The sequence below is a fragment of the Rutidosis leptorrhynchoides genome, chromosome 4 (assembly GCF_046630445.1).
Source record: "Rutidosis leptorrhynchoides isolate AG116_Rl617_1_P2 chromosome 4, CSIRO_AGI_Rlap_v1, whole genome shotgun sequence".
Lineage (NCBI taxonomy): Eukaryota > Viridiplantae > Streptophyta > Magnoliopsida > Asterales > Asteraceae > Rutidosis > Rutidosis leptorrhynchoides.
The window spans coordinates 408,040,745-408,058,106 of NC_092336.1; positions in this window are offsets into that span (position 1 = coordinate 408,040,745).

The following is a 17,362-nucleotide window of genomic DNA, read 5'->3' on the forward strand; positions in this document are numbered from 1 at the left end:
CTTATATATATATGATTTGGAACAATAATAAATCTTGTCGTACTAAGCAATTACGTGAGAATCTCAACTAGTATGTACTACTTGGTTAATTCATATCACTAATATGCTATGATGTACACCCTCCGCTAATGACTTAACAATTGTTAATCACTGCTTCAGCACAATAAACTCCATTTCATAATAAATCAAGTATAACGATGAATGTATTGATTCATAACTTCATTAGCGAAATATTTCGCAACAATTATGAAATCTCTAAGATTTTGGAGATTATTTACTCTCGTTCCAAACCGCAAATCAAATGAGTTTAATATATATTAACTCATTAAATCCATGATTATATCTGAAGAATACATATATGAACGTATATCTTCATAAAGATTGTAAAAACTATTAATTGTGAAAATATTTTAACGGGTAGGTAATACCCGAGAAATATTTACATCTCACATAAATACACTGTACATTCTTCAATTTCGATTCATAAATCATTAATTATACTCACTGCCTTCACTGTGATACACAATCATTTTCATACAAATTTAATTACACATTCTGAAATTAACATACCAGAATTCAAGTAAAGCTTTAGCAGGTGTTATCTTCCTAAAGATCACTACATTCAAGAATTATATTCATTAGTATTCTATGATGAATTATCACATCAAACCACCGAAATTATCATCAACAACGCCTATTCGTTAACCATTAGATCCGTTGACGATTACAATCAGCGTTTAATCATCTAAAAAAATAAAATTTCTTGAAACCATCTCGGATTGATAACCAATGATTCAGATATGGTAGCATTAAATGCAGAGGAAACAAAAGAATTTTCCTCGTCATTGGAACTTAGAAATTCTGAGATATCACTGTATCTTTCGTTATAAATATCCTCTATATTTCTGAAGATATATCATTATCATTAATATTAGTATTATAAGTACCATTTAACATTAATTTTAGTATTATTAATTATATGATCATTAAAATATCTATTAAAACGATAATTATTATTAAACTTACCATTACAATTAATTTTGCTAAAAGTATTATTTTTACTTTATCATTATTAGTTAAATTACCATTTTTATTAAAATTACTATTATTAGTATTATTATTATTTTTAAACTAGTATTGTTACAAGTAATAATTTTACAAAACAAAAGATATATATATATATATATATATATATATATATATATATATATATATATATATATATATATATATATATATATATATATATATATATATATATAAGTATAAATATATTTATTATATATAAAGTATATTAATACTACTTAAAATTTCGTTTTTAACTAATAACATTAATTAAAAATCAAATAAGTATCATAATTCATACCTACGAATTCTGGACCGTTACTTGCTTTACAAAAGCATGAAGCTTCGACATATAAGGGAAAATATAAATCCCGATAACAACACTAAAATTACAAACCGTGTATATCAATGCGTATAGCAATATAAAGACACGGGAGAACTAAAAACACAATAAATTCTAGAGCATAGTAGAAGTAAACAGACTCCTCTGGTGGGAGTTGGAAAAGAAGGATGATTGTGGCGATAACCAATATAATGTCAAAGACAAGAACTGGATTGAGCATATTAACAAAACTTTTGGAAGTATGAATTGAGAAAGAAAGTATATAAGTGGTGAAGATAATGAAACGGAAGAAGCTAATTTATAGCAAAAATTCCAGACACAGCAATCGAGGCAATTCACCGCCTTTAATTAAAGAAAATCCTAATTTCTGTAATTACCGAAAAATCAAATCTTATAAAGATTTCGAAGATTTCTTTAATTCCTTGAAATCCGGAAATCAATCGTAACTACGTCAAAAGTTAAGGCAAACATTTAATTTTCTCATTTACTCTTTTACGATAGCTTCGTTTATACTCTTTCTATAATTGAATTACTTTATCCATGTTATTTAATGTCGATAAAACTCTAATTCATCATTCTTGTTATAAATAATGACGATCTCTATCAAATTTCATGACTATGATTTTCATGAACTCCTCTCTGTTTTGTCTGCCTAATATTGCAGCATAAACGCTCAAGGTTTTAAATGAGCTCAATATTATTCATAACACATTTCATGTATCCAATTTACTAAAATGACTTGCATAACATCATCATTTTGAATGATCTCTGCATTAATGATAAAATGCACTTCGTAGAAGAACCTATAGAGATTATGGTTTGTATGACTTAAACGCTTGAAACAAAACAATATTCTATCCTTTGGAAAACACGCAAGGCCCCGAACATACCTGGGAACGTGAAGACCAAATGAAACAGAAATATCCCCATCTCTTCTCAACCGCTGATGCATCCGAGAAGTCTACCTAAAACTTCGGGACGAAGTTTTTATTAACGGGGAGGTACTGTAACAACCCTCACTTTTCAACTTCTAAATTACTGAATTAACCCTAGGGTTATATGTCTGACTATATGTATTAAGGGTTGTTATATACAATTAAATATTGACCGAATAGTAATTTTTAGTCAACAATGTACGCTTAAATAAATAATATATTATTAATTTATATAATTTGACATAATTTAACTAAGTATATAAACTTTGTATCACTTTTATTATTTAGTTAATGTATTATATATTTAACTATATAATAAATCTAATTATATATAAATGTAATAATATTTACAAACTTACTAAAACTATAGTTTAATAATTAAAATTATAATTATTATTAAAAATACAAAATACCGAATTATTTATTATTTTTATGCAAAATTTGTATTTATTAATTAAATAAAACAAAAATAAAAAAAATAAAAATAAAATATTATTGACAAATATTCTTGGAAAAACATTAAATAAATTTGTTTATTTACATAAAAAAAATCCTTAAAATAAATAAAAAATAAATAATTAAATAAATAAATTACTTTTTAATTAAAATTTTTAATGGAAAAACTACTTTTATTATTTTATTTTGTGCATTATCCCATGACCTAACATTTAATACTTTTTAATTTTAAAATCCCATTAAGAATTAAATATTTCTTTTTCTTTTAATTATTTTATTCTTTTTACCTAATTTTTTCAAGTATAAATACCCCTCATTTCTCATTCAAACTCACACCAAAATTTCTCTCATTCTCTCTTTGAAGAATTACTACTAGTAAGTATTCTTTTCTTACTTTTTTTTTTTACTTTTCACTTTTTACTTTTTACTTTTTACTTTTTACTTCAGTTATTATTTTTACCGAAATATGTAAATAATGTTATAAATTATATGTAATTAAAAATAAAATAAATAACATGTATACATTATTACTATTACTAGCACCTATAACCTACTACTTATATTGTAACATAAAAACATTTTGGGATATGTATTAGAGATGTATAGATCTTCGAACTTTCTTGATGAATGGTTTCTATGAGATTCTAGGCAGAGGGTTTGGATTTCCGATTTAAAGGGTCCTATGGCTCAAGCCCCTAGATCTAAATTAGCCATTCGAAGGGAAAGGGGTGATTGGAAGCTTATCTAATACGACAAGTATCCTAAAATGGAAAACACTGATAAAAGTAGAAACTCTCTAGTCATAGAAACTTAGTAAAATAAGAAAATTTCTAAAAATGGAAACTTTATAAAAATAGTAACTTACTAGGAATAGAAACTTAGTAAAACAAACTATACTTAAACACATACTTAAACTTAAACATGGGCAAAACACTTAACTACTCTTAAATGTCAATAGGTTGACTTTCCTGCTCACTCGTTCAACTCTTTATTCCGAGGAATAACACTCTCTCTACTTACTAAGGTGAATTCATAGCCCCTCTTTATTGCTAGCAAACTTACTTACTTTACTTGGGGTGAGACACATGTTGTTTTTACTTTTTACAATTTAGACACAAGTACCAAACTGTTAAACTATGCTATACCCGGCTATGTCCGACTAAGTCCCTACAGTGATATTTTTAATTGATGCGGCATGCTTAATTATTAGGGGTAGGCCTATCGGGAGTAACGTCCCTGATACATTTGACCAAGTCATTGTATTACTTAATAAAGAAATTAAACCGATAAGGACAGACACAACTTGTCATGGGGCAAACTTGAACGTTTAGTCTAAATATCACGCATTGGCATAACTTTTTGATCCTGCGGGAGATCAGCTTTACAAACTAAATCTTGTGGTCTAAAACAACGACAAACTTTTTGTTAAACCTATGAACTTCATTCAACCTTTTTGGTTGACACTTTAGAATGTTTTGCCTCAGGTACTGTTTGATTCAAGCTCTTATACTTACTGCTTATGTGATGCTACTTGGACATAGGATCAAGAGATATCGCATTTATTACTTCTGCATGTGAACATTTACGATATTGTTATTCCTGTCATTGTAACGATATTTCTTTTTCCGCTGCGTACTCATTAAAGTTAAATTCATCATTTAGTATTGTTCTCGTTTATTATAATATGTTGGTATGTTTTGATATTAGTGACGTTCCTTCCAGACCCTATTGGGAGGACGTTACACCTACGTATATTAAACAAACGTTCCCAATCATTAAAAGTAGAATTACCATACCTTTGTGTAAGTAATTCTCTGATTGGACCGACCAATCCCACTGTTTCTAACGGTTCCCAATCTATTACTCTGGGTACTTCAACAACATTAGACTGAAGGGTGTGCAAGTTCCTCTGGTATTTTGGATAATCTATCCAATGTCGGTCAAACCTTAAATTAGGATGTAAATCTGCCAATTCTATATTTGAATATGAAATGAATTGATGCGGTAGATTTTGTCTATATTGGTCGTTAATCTCCTGTTCTTCTGCATTCTCAGGAGGAGCATTGTGAGCCTGAGATGCTGATGAAGATTCACCCCTTTCAGTCTGCAAAACACATTAAATACAATTTTTGTGCATCTAAATATGCATTAGTGTTAGCAAAATCATAAACTAAAACAATTATAATGACATGTTTAATTCATTTTAAACTTTATATGCATTTTCACAATATTAACAATTCTACACTTTTACAAATAAACATATATGAAAATGTATACAATGTTCTTTAACTTTTATCTCAAATAACATGTCAAAATAATCATTACTAGCAATTAAACAAGTTCCAAATGGCATTCATATCAATTAAATCGAGTTCATGCAATTTTTTATTCAAAAAGTCCACTTTAATTCTTAAAAATCATGTTTAGGATCAAAGTTTTGATCATTTAGCAACCTAAACATGTTACACTACAATTTAGTATAAACTAAAAACAAAATTCGGCCATAACCCGTTTATATCAAAAAGCCCCAATTTTGCTCAAGAACACAAACCCTAGATTACTCAAAATTTGAAGTTTAAGGCTTCTAATCATGTTAAATAGCATCAATCTAGGTTATACAAGCATAATACACAAACAATTTGAGCATAATTAAACTAGAAATCATCAAAATCAAATTAGGTATAAATTTATTCAAGAACACTAAAAATTCGAATTAAAGAGTGTTTAGATGTAGAAATTACCGATCTCCTTGAGAAACTTCTTGGTAGTATCCTTCTCAACATGATTTTAGCAAAAATTTGATGTTTAACGGTGAAAAATTTCAAATTTGAGAGCGTTTTTGTGGGTTTTTCACAGAAAAATAAGTGTGTGGTGTGTTGGGGACTGGTCTGTTCGACCAGTTAACCTCATCTGGGTTTTGATATCTCCGCGAGTGCGGATGTGGGCCCCTTTAAACTACCGCGAGTGCGGTTTTTTTTTAATTTAAAAAAACTTTAATAATAAAACATAAATTAATAAATTTTTAAAAATTTGTTTCTTTTAAGAATGAGGGTGTTTCGGATCAGTGTCCTAGTCCGTCTCTCAACAAAGTTTTAAAATTTGTTACTTTTTAAGCGTCGTTTTAAAAGCAAAGATTTTTGGAATTTTTTTTAATGTTTTTTGCATACTTTAATTCAATAAGATTAAAAATAATGATAATAAAACCCTCCCTTGGGTAAAGCAATTTCAGTTCAACGACCTAGTTTTCAACTCACGACGAATTTTAAAAATCATATTTTTAACTTAGTGAAATAAAGTAAATTTTTGTTTTTAAATTCACACCAAACTTAAATTTAAAACGCATAAAACTAAAAATTCATATAAATATCATTGATATTTTTATACATTAATTTTACAAACTTATATTTAAAATATTTACAAACTTAAATATATTGGTTTTAGAAATTTTCAATAATAATTTAATATTAATTTTAAAAACAAAGTAAAAATAAAAATTAAAAATCTTTTTGGTTTTTTTATCCCACTTTAATCAATCAAATATTATCAAAAATATATGCCCCTCTTTTCGGTAAAGTAATTTCGGTTCCATAACCTAGTTTTACTCCTGACAAATTTTTAAAATATTTTGGGTTGATTGATTAAAGATATTTATACCTTAAGAATAAACGGTAAATTTCGCAGTGATGTAATAAATTTTTGTATGATATCAATAATTTCGGTTACGCATACCTAATTTTATTGAATACCAATTTAATACTTTATAGCGAATGATTCAGCGTTTATTATCAAAAGGTTAAACGCAATAAATAAAAAATAAAAACTATACATACTTACCTGTGAGATAGAATTCTCAGAGACCTGCTTTAGCTGACTCATAGGAGAGTCATGTGATTTAGTTCTCCATAGCTACGTAAGCGTAACCTCGATTCTTCAATATCTTTTCTTCTAAACATATGAACGGTCCTTCTCTGCATAGAGTAATAAATTCGGTATTTGAATATGTTTGATTGTTTGAACATTTACCTTCGTGTGACCATTTTCTGCATTTATAACATCTTTCAAGGTGTCGTGCTCTTCTTTTTATTGCGGATTTTGATTTTTCTTTACCAAAATGTATCTTATGATGATCTTTCCTGAGTTATTTTCTTACTCCGTCCATTTTGCTTCTTATGAATGATACCAATTCACTCGAAAGTGTGTCATTATTACGTTTTATAATCATAGCGTGTAGCATTAGACCATGGTTCAGATCAAAGGAATTCTTCATCTCGTAAAACCTAAAAAAATAAAAATTTAGAATGGAGGGAGAAGACTAGTTCTTTAGGGTCTGCTAGGGAAAGACCATTCGAATTCCATTCTCGGAAACTACACGAAAACAGAATATCTAACTCTAACAGAAATAATTATTATCCTAAAAAGATTCGAATCTTCCCACACTTAGTTAGCTGTGGTATCGAAATTGTGATTAACTTCATCTTCAACTTCCATTAGATTATCTATGTAATGTTTAACTCTGTGACCATTAACTTTAAATTCAATCCCATTTGAATTTATTAATTCTACTGTTCCGTACGGGAAAACTCTTTTGACTATGAATGGTCCAGACCATCTTGATTTCAATTTTCCAGGAAATAGCTTGAATCGTGAATTGAAAAGAAGGACTCTGTCTCCTTCCTTAAATTCTTTTGAATTTCTGATTCTTTTATCATGCCATTTCTTCGTTCTTTCTTTATAGATTAACGAATTTTCATATGCTTTATGTCTTAATTCTTCTAATTCGTTTAATTGACTTAACCGAAGACGTCCAGCTTCATGTAAATCAAGATTACACGTCTTCAAAGCCCAAAATGCTTTGTGCTCAATTTCTACTGGAAGGTGACATGCTTTTCCGTAAATGAGTTTAAAAGGTGTGGTTCCAATTGGAGTTTTATAGGCTGTTCTAAAAGCCCATAGTGCATCCTCCAATTTCATGGACCATTCCTTCTAATTTGATCCTACGGTTTTCTCTAGAATACGTTTTAAAGCTCGGTTGGTATTTTCAACTTGTCCACTTGTTTGTGGATGATAAGTAGTGGAGATTTTATGAGTTACTCCATATCTTTTGAGAACTTTCTCAAGTTGATTATTACAAAAATGAGTACCCCGATCACTTATTAAAGCTTTCGGTGTTCCAAACCTTGCAAAAAGACGTTTTAAAAAGTTGACTACAACTCGTGCATCATTAGTTGGGAGAGCTTGTGCTTCCGCCCATTTAGATACATAATCAATAGCAACGAGAATGTAGAGATTATTATGAGATTTTGGAAATGGACCCATAAAGTCAATACCCCAAACATCAAATACTTCACATACTTGAATGACATTTTGTGGCATTTCATCACGTTGACTTATTTTTCCGGCCCTTTGACATGCATCACAGGATTTGCAAAGAAGGTGTGCGTCTTTGAAAATTGTAGGCCAATAGAATCCCGCATCGTAAACTTTTCTTGCTGTGAGTTGAGGCCCATAATGCCCTCCTGTTGGTCCTGTGTGACAATGGTTTAAGATTTGACTAGCTTCATCTCCGAATACACATCGGCGTATTATTCCATCGGGACAAATTTTAAACAAATGTGGATCTTCCCAGAAATAGTGTTTTATATCACTAAAGAATTTCTTTCGTTTTTGGTACGATAACCCTTTTTCAAGGAATCCACATACTAAGTAGTTTGCATAGTCTGCAAACTATGGAATTTCATTATAATCTATCTTCAATAGATATTCATCAGGAAAGTTATCTTGTATGGCCGATTCATTTAGAACTTCTAATTCCGGATTTTCAAGACGAGAAAGATGATCAGCGGCGAGATTTTCTGCTCCCTTTTTGTCTCGGATTTCAATATCGAACTCTTGTAAGAGTAAGATCCAACGGATTAATCGTGGTTTGGCATCTTGTTTCGAAAATAGGTATCTAAGAGTAGAATGGTCGGTATAGACCACCGTTTTAGCTAGAACGAGATATGAACGAAATTTGTCAAAAGCAAAGACAATGACAAGGAGTTCTTTTTTAGTAGTTGTGTAGTTCGTTTATTCTCCTTGTAACGTCTTACTAGTGTAATAAATAGGTTGAAATCGTTTTTCAATCCTTTGTCCTAAAACGGCTCCCATTGCAAAATCACTTGCATCGCACATGAGTTTAAACGGTAGATTCCAATTTGGAGTTATCATGATCGGCGCATTAGTGAGTTTTTCTTTAAGAATATTAAAAGATTTGATGCATTCATCTGAAAAGATGAATGGAGCATCCTTTTCTAGGAGTTTATTCATAGGAGTGACAATTTTAGAAAAATCTTTTATGAAACGTCGGTAAAAACAGGCATGCCCTAGAAAACTCCTAACTCCTCTAACATTGGTGGGATGTGGAAGTTTAGTAATTACATCTACTTTAGCTCTATCCACTTCAATTCCTTCCCTTGAAATTTTATGACCAAGAACGATGCCTTCTTTAACCATGAAATGGCATTTCTCCCAATTAAGAACTAGATTTGATTGTTCGCATCTAATAAGCATTCATTCAAGATTGACTAGACATGATTCAAATGTATCACCGAAGACTGAAAAGTCATCAATGAAAACTTCCATGCATTCTTCTATCATGTCGTGAAAAATCGCCATCATGCACCTTTGAAAGGTTGCAGGGGCTTTGCAAAGTCCAAATGGCATGCGTTTGTAAGCAAAAGTACCATAAGGGCACGTGAATGTGGTTTTCTCTTGATCCTAGGGTGCTATTGGGATTTGAAAATATCCAGAAAAACCGTCAAGAAAACAATAGTAACTATTCCCGGCTAATCTTTCCAACATTTGATCAATAAAAGGTAAGGGAAAGTGATCTTTTCTGGTGGCGTCATTTAACTTTCTATAATCAATACAAACACGCCATCCTGTTACAGTCCTAGTAGGAATAAGCTCATTTTTTTCATTTGTGATGACAGTCATGCCACCCTTCTTAGGTACACATTGAACTGGGCTTACCCATGGACTATCAGAGATTGAATAAATTAAACCTGCATGTAGCAGTTTAATAATTTCTTTCTTAACAACATCTTTTATATTAGGATTTAGTCTTCGTTGGTGTTGCACATATGTTTTATGACCTTCTTCCATAACGATTTTATGTGTGCAATACGAAGGACGTATTCCTTTAATGTCATGAATCTTCCATGCAATAGCTGGTTTATGAGCTTTTAGCACAGAAATGAGTCGAGATTTTTCATTTTTCGTAAGAGAAGATGATATTATTACAGGCAATTCAGATTCACCATGTAAATAAGCATATTCCAAATGGTTTGGAAGTGGCTTTAACTCTAATGTCGGTGGTTCTTTTATCGATGATTTGTATCGATATCTGTCTTCTTCTTTTAGCATTTGAATTTCTTCTGTTGTTGGTTCGTATTCATTAGCCATGAGTGCGGCTAACATTTCAGCTTCATCAATTGGTTCAGTTCCTTCTCCTAAAGAACATTCTCCTGTTCCTTGTAATTCTGGAAATTCTTCTAACAATTCTGCATGTGAATCTATAGTTTGAATATAATAACATGTATCATCTGTAGATTGCGGTTGTTGCATGGCTCTATCAACTGAAAAGGTAACACTCTCGTCCTCTATACTTAGGGTCAGTTTCTTACCGAACACGTCTATTATTGCTTTAGCCGTGTTTAAGAATGGTCTTTCTAATATGAGAGGAACTCGAGAATCTTCTTCCATGTTCAGAATAACAAAATCTACTGGAAATACTAAAGTACCAACTTTAACTAGCATGTTCTCCATTATCCCTCTAGGATATTTTACTGATCGATCGGCTAGTTGTATGCTTATTCGTGTTGGTTTCAATTCTCCAAGGTCTAGTTTAGCGTATAATGAATATGGCATTAAATTTATACTAGCACCTAAGTATGCCAATGCTTCTATTGAACTAAGACTACCAAGAAAACATGGAATTTTGAAACTTCCTGGATCTGATAATTTTCTGGTATCTTATTCAACAGCGTTGCAGAACAATTTGCATTCATAGTAACAGCCGAAAGTTCTTCCATTTTCTTTTTATTTGTGATTAGATCTTTCAAGAATTTAGCATATCTTGGCATTCCTGAAATTACATCAATGAAGGGAAGATTTACATTTATTTGTTTAAACATATCCAAGAATTTGGATTGCACGGCTTCAAGTCTTTCTTTTCTCATTTTACTCGGGTAATGAAGTGGTGCTTGGTATGGTTTAACATAAGGTTTAGCCTTAACTGTGTTATCTTCATTAACCTTTTCAACTACTGGTTCTGTTTCCTTATCTTGATCAGGCTGTGGTTCTTGTGGAGTAGGAATAGAGTCATCCGAAATTACAGGTATTTCAGATGGTTTAAGTGTAATACCACTTCTCGTGGTAATGGCTTTAGCTGTTTCATTCTGGGGGTTAGCATTTGTATCGCTAGGTAGACTTTCCGGTTTTCTTTCACCTATCAACCTTGCTAGGTTGCTTACTTCTTGTTCCACATTTTGAATAGAAGCTTGTTGATTTCTAAATGCTTGGGCATTTTGTTCATTCGTTTGTTTCTGAGATGTGAAAAACTGCGTTTGAGATTCAACTAGCTTCGACATCATATCTTCTAGATTTGGTTTTTTATCATCGGTTTGTGGTGGTTTGTTTTGAAAAATAGGTCTTTGCTGATTGTAAGTATTATTGGATACTTGTTGATTACTAGGACCTTGTTGGTTGTTGTATGGAACATTTCAGTTATAATTCAGGTTTTGATTGTAGATTGGTCTTGGCGGTTGATAATTATTCTGATAATTATTTCCAGGCCTTTGGTTTATGTATGAAACATTCTCTCTTTGTTCTATTGTTTGTTCAATACTGAGACAATCTTTTGTCAGATGTGGTCCTCCACATTGCTCATAACTAATTCGTATTGAGTGAATATCTTTAGTCATCTTTTCCATTCGTCTCTCGACAACATCTATCTTTGCGGAAATGGAATCAAAGTCATGGCTAGAATCAGCTCTAGACGCTTTAGATGATCTAACGATATCTTTTTCTTGATGCCACTCATGTGAGTGGGAAGCAGTGTTATCAATAATTTTGTAAGCTTCAGTTGGAGTTTTCTTCATAATAGAACCACCAGCTGCTATATCGATGTCTTTTCTTGTAGTGATGTCGCATCCTTGGTAGAATATTTGTACTATTTGATAAGTGTCTAAACCATGTTGCGGACATCCTCTTAACAACTTTCCAAATCTTGTCCACGCCTCATATAAAGTTTCATTTAGCTTTTGTGTGAACATAACAATTTCTCCTTGAAGTCTCACGGCTTTAGATGCCGGAAAGAATTGTTTAAGAAATTTTTCAACTAAGACATCCCATGTATCAATCGCCCCTTCAGGTAACGATTCTAACCAATCTTTGGCTTCTCCCTTTAAAGTCCAGGGAAATAACATGAGATAGATCTGTTCATCCTCCACTTCTCCTATTTTAAATAGAGTACAGATCCTATTAAAGGTTCGAAGATGTTCATTTGGATCTTCCTTCGGCGCACCACTAAATTGGCATTGATTTGTTACCATGTGTAGGATTTGTCCTTTGATTTCATAATCTGGCGCATTAATGTCTGGTTGAGTAATTGCGTGACCTTGACCAGTGCGTTTAGCTCGCATTCGGTCTTCCATACTTAGAGGTTCCAGATTTTCCATGATTGAATTTGTTGAATCTGAAGCACTAGAGGATTCGGATTTAATGGTTTGTTCCTCGACAATCTCTGTTTGAATGATTGGTGGTTCCGGAGGAAAGATTAATGGTTCAGGATCTCTGAATTGTCCCTGAATATCCTCCGGATTCTCAATTGTGAGGTCGGGTTCAAAAAATGGATTATCGAAAATTTGAATTGGAGTACTTGGTCGACTGGATGACGATTCTAAAGAAAAATCAACGGCGACAATATTGACTAGATGTCTTGATCGAGTTACAGGTGGTTAACGAATAAAAGGTGGTGAATGTTTTGCTCGGTGCATTCACTGAATATCCTATTAGTTATAAAAGATAAAAATTATATAAGTTATCAAATTAATAAACTTTTCTGATTTTGCCCACGTTTCGAATAGCCAATAGATGCAGCAGGTAGCCAGGACCCTTTAAATCAGAAGCCCATAACTCGCCACTAACAAATCCAACTATTACTACGAACCAGAAAATTTTAGATGTCTATCAATTTAACCACTTAAAATAATTTTTCGTTTTGAAATTTTAGAGAAGAAATAGAAAATTCTATGTCCTAAAAACTAGAGCGTCGAGAAATAAGAAAGAAAAAGAGTGCGTCGAAAAACGTCGAAAAATAAAAGGTCGAAAAATAAAAAAAAGAACGTAGCGCGTCGAAACTTAAAAGTCTAAAAACTAAGAATTAAAAGTTGTGTCTAAAAGTATTAAAGCTTAAAAGGAATACTATATCTAAAACGGCAATAACTTAAAAAGTACTAAAATTTAAAACGGCGTCGCAAAATTCTAAAGCACCTAAATCTTAATCTAAAGAAAAAGTACTTAAGGGATTTTACGGCAAAGCCTAAAAATCTAGAAATAAAAATAAACTACGGCAAAAACTAGTCTTAAAAGTAATTACAAACGATAAATATATAAATTACGAATAAAAAGATACAAAATATAAAAATAAAACTTAAAGTTATAAAAATACAATTTTTATAAAAATATTATTTTTATATTACTTATTTTATAAAAGTATCAATTTTATATATAATAAAACTAATTGAAACTTAAAAATACAAAATAAAATAAACTAAAACTAATTAATAAAATAATTAACACTAATTAGGATAATAATAATAATAATAATTAATTAAAAACCCTAATACGTAATTAATGCTGTCTGAGGTTGCAGCTGTCAGAGACCTCCGCGAGTGCAGATCCCAGCTGGCAAAAAGTACCGTGAGTGCAGATGATACAGATTCAGCTGAGGTGCAGATCGAATTCGTGCAGGTTCAGAAATTTTTTTTTTAATTTTTTTAATTTTTCTGTTTTAATATATATAAAATATAAATATAACTTATTACTTTTTTTATAAATTTTTCACAATAAATAAAAAAAATAAACTTTTTAATTTAACTAAACTTAAAAATATATAGATATATTTTTCTTTTTCTTGTATTTTTAATATTTAAAACGTATATTTTTACAGAAATAGATTATGATTTAATAAAAATCTTTTTTTAATAGCGTTGCGCTTTCAGCGTTTAGGGTCCCCGGCAGCGGTGCCAAAAATACTTGATGTTAAAGCGAAGGGGTACAAAATAGCTATATTTTTGTTACGAAATACTATTAAATACGATACAATTTTACACAAGTTATTTATTTATTTATAGAGTGGAAATACCTAAACCTTTCTACAACACTTATAGGCAGTGTACCTAATCGTACAGTAGTGTGGTTTTTAGTAAGTCCGGTTCGTTCCACAGGGATCTAGCCAAGTTTAACGCTATATTTTTAAACTATATTTGTATAAATATAAATATATATATATATATATATATATAAGTAGTATTATTATTATAAAAGGGGGTTTTTACCGTTTAATGACCGGTTTGTCGATTTTAAAACTTTAGTCGCAATTAAAACCTAATGTAAAATATTAAAAATAAAAATAACTTAATTTAAAGCGTAAAGTAAATGACAATAATTAAAGTGCGATAAATAAAATGACAATAAATAAAATTGCGATAATTAAAAAGTATGATAATTAAAAGTGCAATTAAATAAAATGACAGTAAATAAAAGTGCGATGAAATATGAAATAAAGGAATTATGCTTATTTAAACTTCCATAATCATGATGTTTGACATGTTGATTTTAGTTTATTACCATGAGTTAATTGTCCTTTGTCCTAGATTATTCAATATGTCCATCTGGTTTTTGTCCATAACAGTCCATCAGTCATAAATATAAAGTGCGAGTGTCCTCGTCAAATTATTCTTATATTCGAAGTCAAATATTCCAACTAATTGGGAACTTAAACTATAATTACACTAATTTTCCTTGTATATAATTCACCCTTATTTTAATAAGTCCATTAACTATTAATCCATTCCCGTGTCCGGTTAAATGAACGATTATTAGTACTTATAAATATCCCGACCATCGTGTCCGATCGAGTGTATATGGTTATTTATAGGTACATCCAATTGTAAATCTTTATATTAAATTAACGAACTATCATTCAATTAAACAAATATAAAGCCCATTAATAGCCCATAGTCTAATTTCCACAAGTGTCGTTCTTTTGTCCAAACCTCAATTATGGTACAAAGCCCAATTACCCCGTCTTTAATATTTAGCCCAACAACACGATTACTTCGATTTAAATAAGTATAATAATAACTTAGCTACGAGACATTAATTTAAAAAGGTTGAACATAACTTACAATGATTGATAATAGCGTAGCGTTACACGAACATAATTTCGACTTACACACTTACAACATTCACTAACATACCCTTATTATTATTAAACTTAAATTAAAATTATAATTATAAAATATAAATATAAATATATCGTGAGAGATAGATAGAAAAAGGATGTGTTAAAATCTATCAGAATGCGTGACTTTTATAGCCCCGCATTTCACTGTAGATCTCCGCGAGTGCTGAACTTTTAAGCTTTAAACCTCCATGAGTACGGAGGTCTGGAATCCAGCTCACAAATTGAATTAAACGTGGGCTACTTTGATTAAAATAATATATATATATATATATATATATATATATATATATATATATATATATATATATATATATATATATATATATATATATATATATATATATATATATATATATATATATATATATATATATAATTAATTATATATAATATTATATTCTTGTGCATAGTTGACTTGTAATTTTTGGTCCGTTTCGTCGCACGCTGAAAGTTGGTTCATGTCTCGGTTTCGGATTTTCGAACGCCTTTTCGTACAATTTAATATCTTGTACTTTGTGTTTCACGGCTTGTACTCTTGTAATTTTTAGACGTTTCTCATCAATAATTTGAACCTCTTGGATTGTACTTTGTACTTTTGAGCTTTTTGGTCGTTTACGTCTTCAATTCGTCGAATCTGTCTTTTGTATTCACCTTTTATTATTTAAACGAATATCACTTGTAAATAGAACAATTGCAACTAAAAGCTTGTCTTTCTTGAGGGATAATGCTATGAAATATATGTTCGTTTTTAGCATTATCAGTACCCTCCCAGTAGATGTGGTCAAGGACGGTGGCATCTCTATTAGAATCAAGGCGGAAAAGTCTATTGAATTTATCTTTAAGTAAAAAATCCCCAACCAAAAAATCACCCCAAAAACGAGTACTAGCACCATCAACAATCCTTTTTTTAAACTAATGAGCAAAAGTAGATTTATTAATAGAGATGCTTTTACGCACATTAAGGATACCCGCCCAGGTGGAAGAAACCCGAGAAGAAGATGGAGACAGTAGGCCCCCATCCTCACCATAGATATTTTTTATAATTGACACCCAAAGCGAGTCTTTTTCATTATAAAAGCGCCACCACCATTTTGACAACAAGGCGCGATTTTTAAAAGCAAGAGGTGCAATGTCCAACCTACCATACTCACGAGGCAAAAGACATGAATCCCATTTAATCCATGCCATTTTTGAAGCCTCAGAGGACCCGCCCCAAAAGAAACGTCTTTTCATATCCTCCAATTTTTCAATGACACACGATGGGGATAAATATAATGAAAAAAATAGAGGGGTAGACTAGATAATACCGCTTTAATTAGAGTGAGCCTCCCACCATATGAAAGTGATCTTGCTTTCCAATCCGCAAGCCGCTTACCAAACTTCTCGAAAACCGGTTCCCAAGTTTTTAATTGTTTCATAGACGAACCAAGTGGAAGACCAAGATAGGTGATCGGGAGTGTGTCTGCTACACAACCAAGCCATGCTGCCATCTTCTCAGTTTCAGAATTGGATCACACAACTCTTATGGAAATTAATTTTTAATCCCGAAGTCACTTCAAAGCATTTGAGAATTTTAGTAAGGTTTTGCACGTTTCGTCTGTTCCATTCACCAAAAAACAAGGTATCATTCGCGTATTGCAGGTGCGTGACACAAGCATCCCCCCGCCCAATAGGAATACCCGAGAACCGGTCATGAGTGGCAGCCAATTTAGTGAGGTGGTTTAGACCTTCCGCGACCATAATGAAAAGATACGGGGATAGGGGATCCCCTTGTCTCACACCTTTCTGAAGAGCAAATTCTTTTGTTGGGGACCCGTTGACTAAAATTGAGATAGAAGCGGATGAAAGACATGCGTGAATCCATTTTTGCCAACGATGACCAAACCCCATTAGTTCCATGATTTCCAACAAAAAGTCCCAGCTGATACTATCAAAGGCTTTCTCAAAATCAACTTTAAATAAGAAGCCTTTCCTTTTACTAACCTTAACGTCATGGAGAACTTCATTTGCGATTAGAACCCCATCTAGAATATACCAGTTTTTAATATAAGC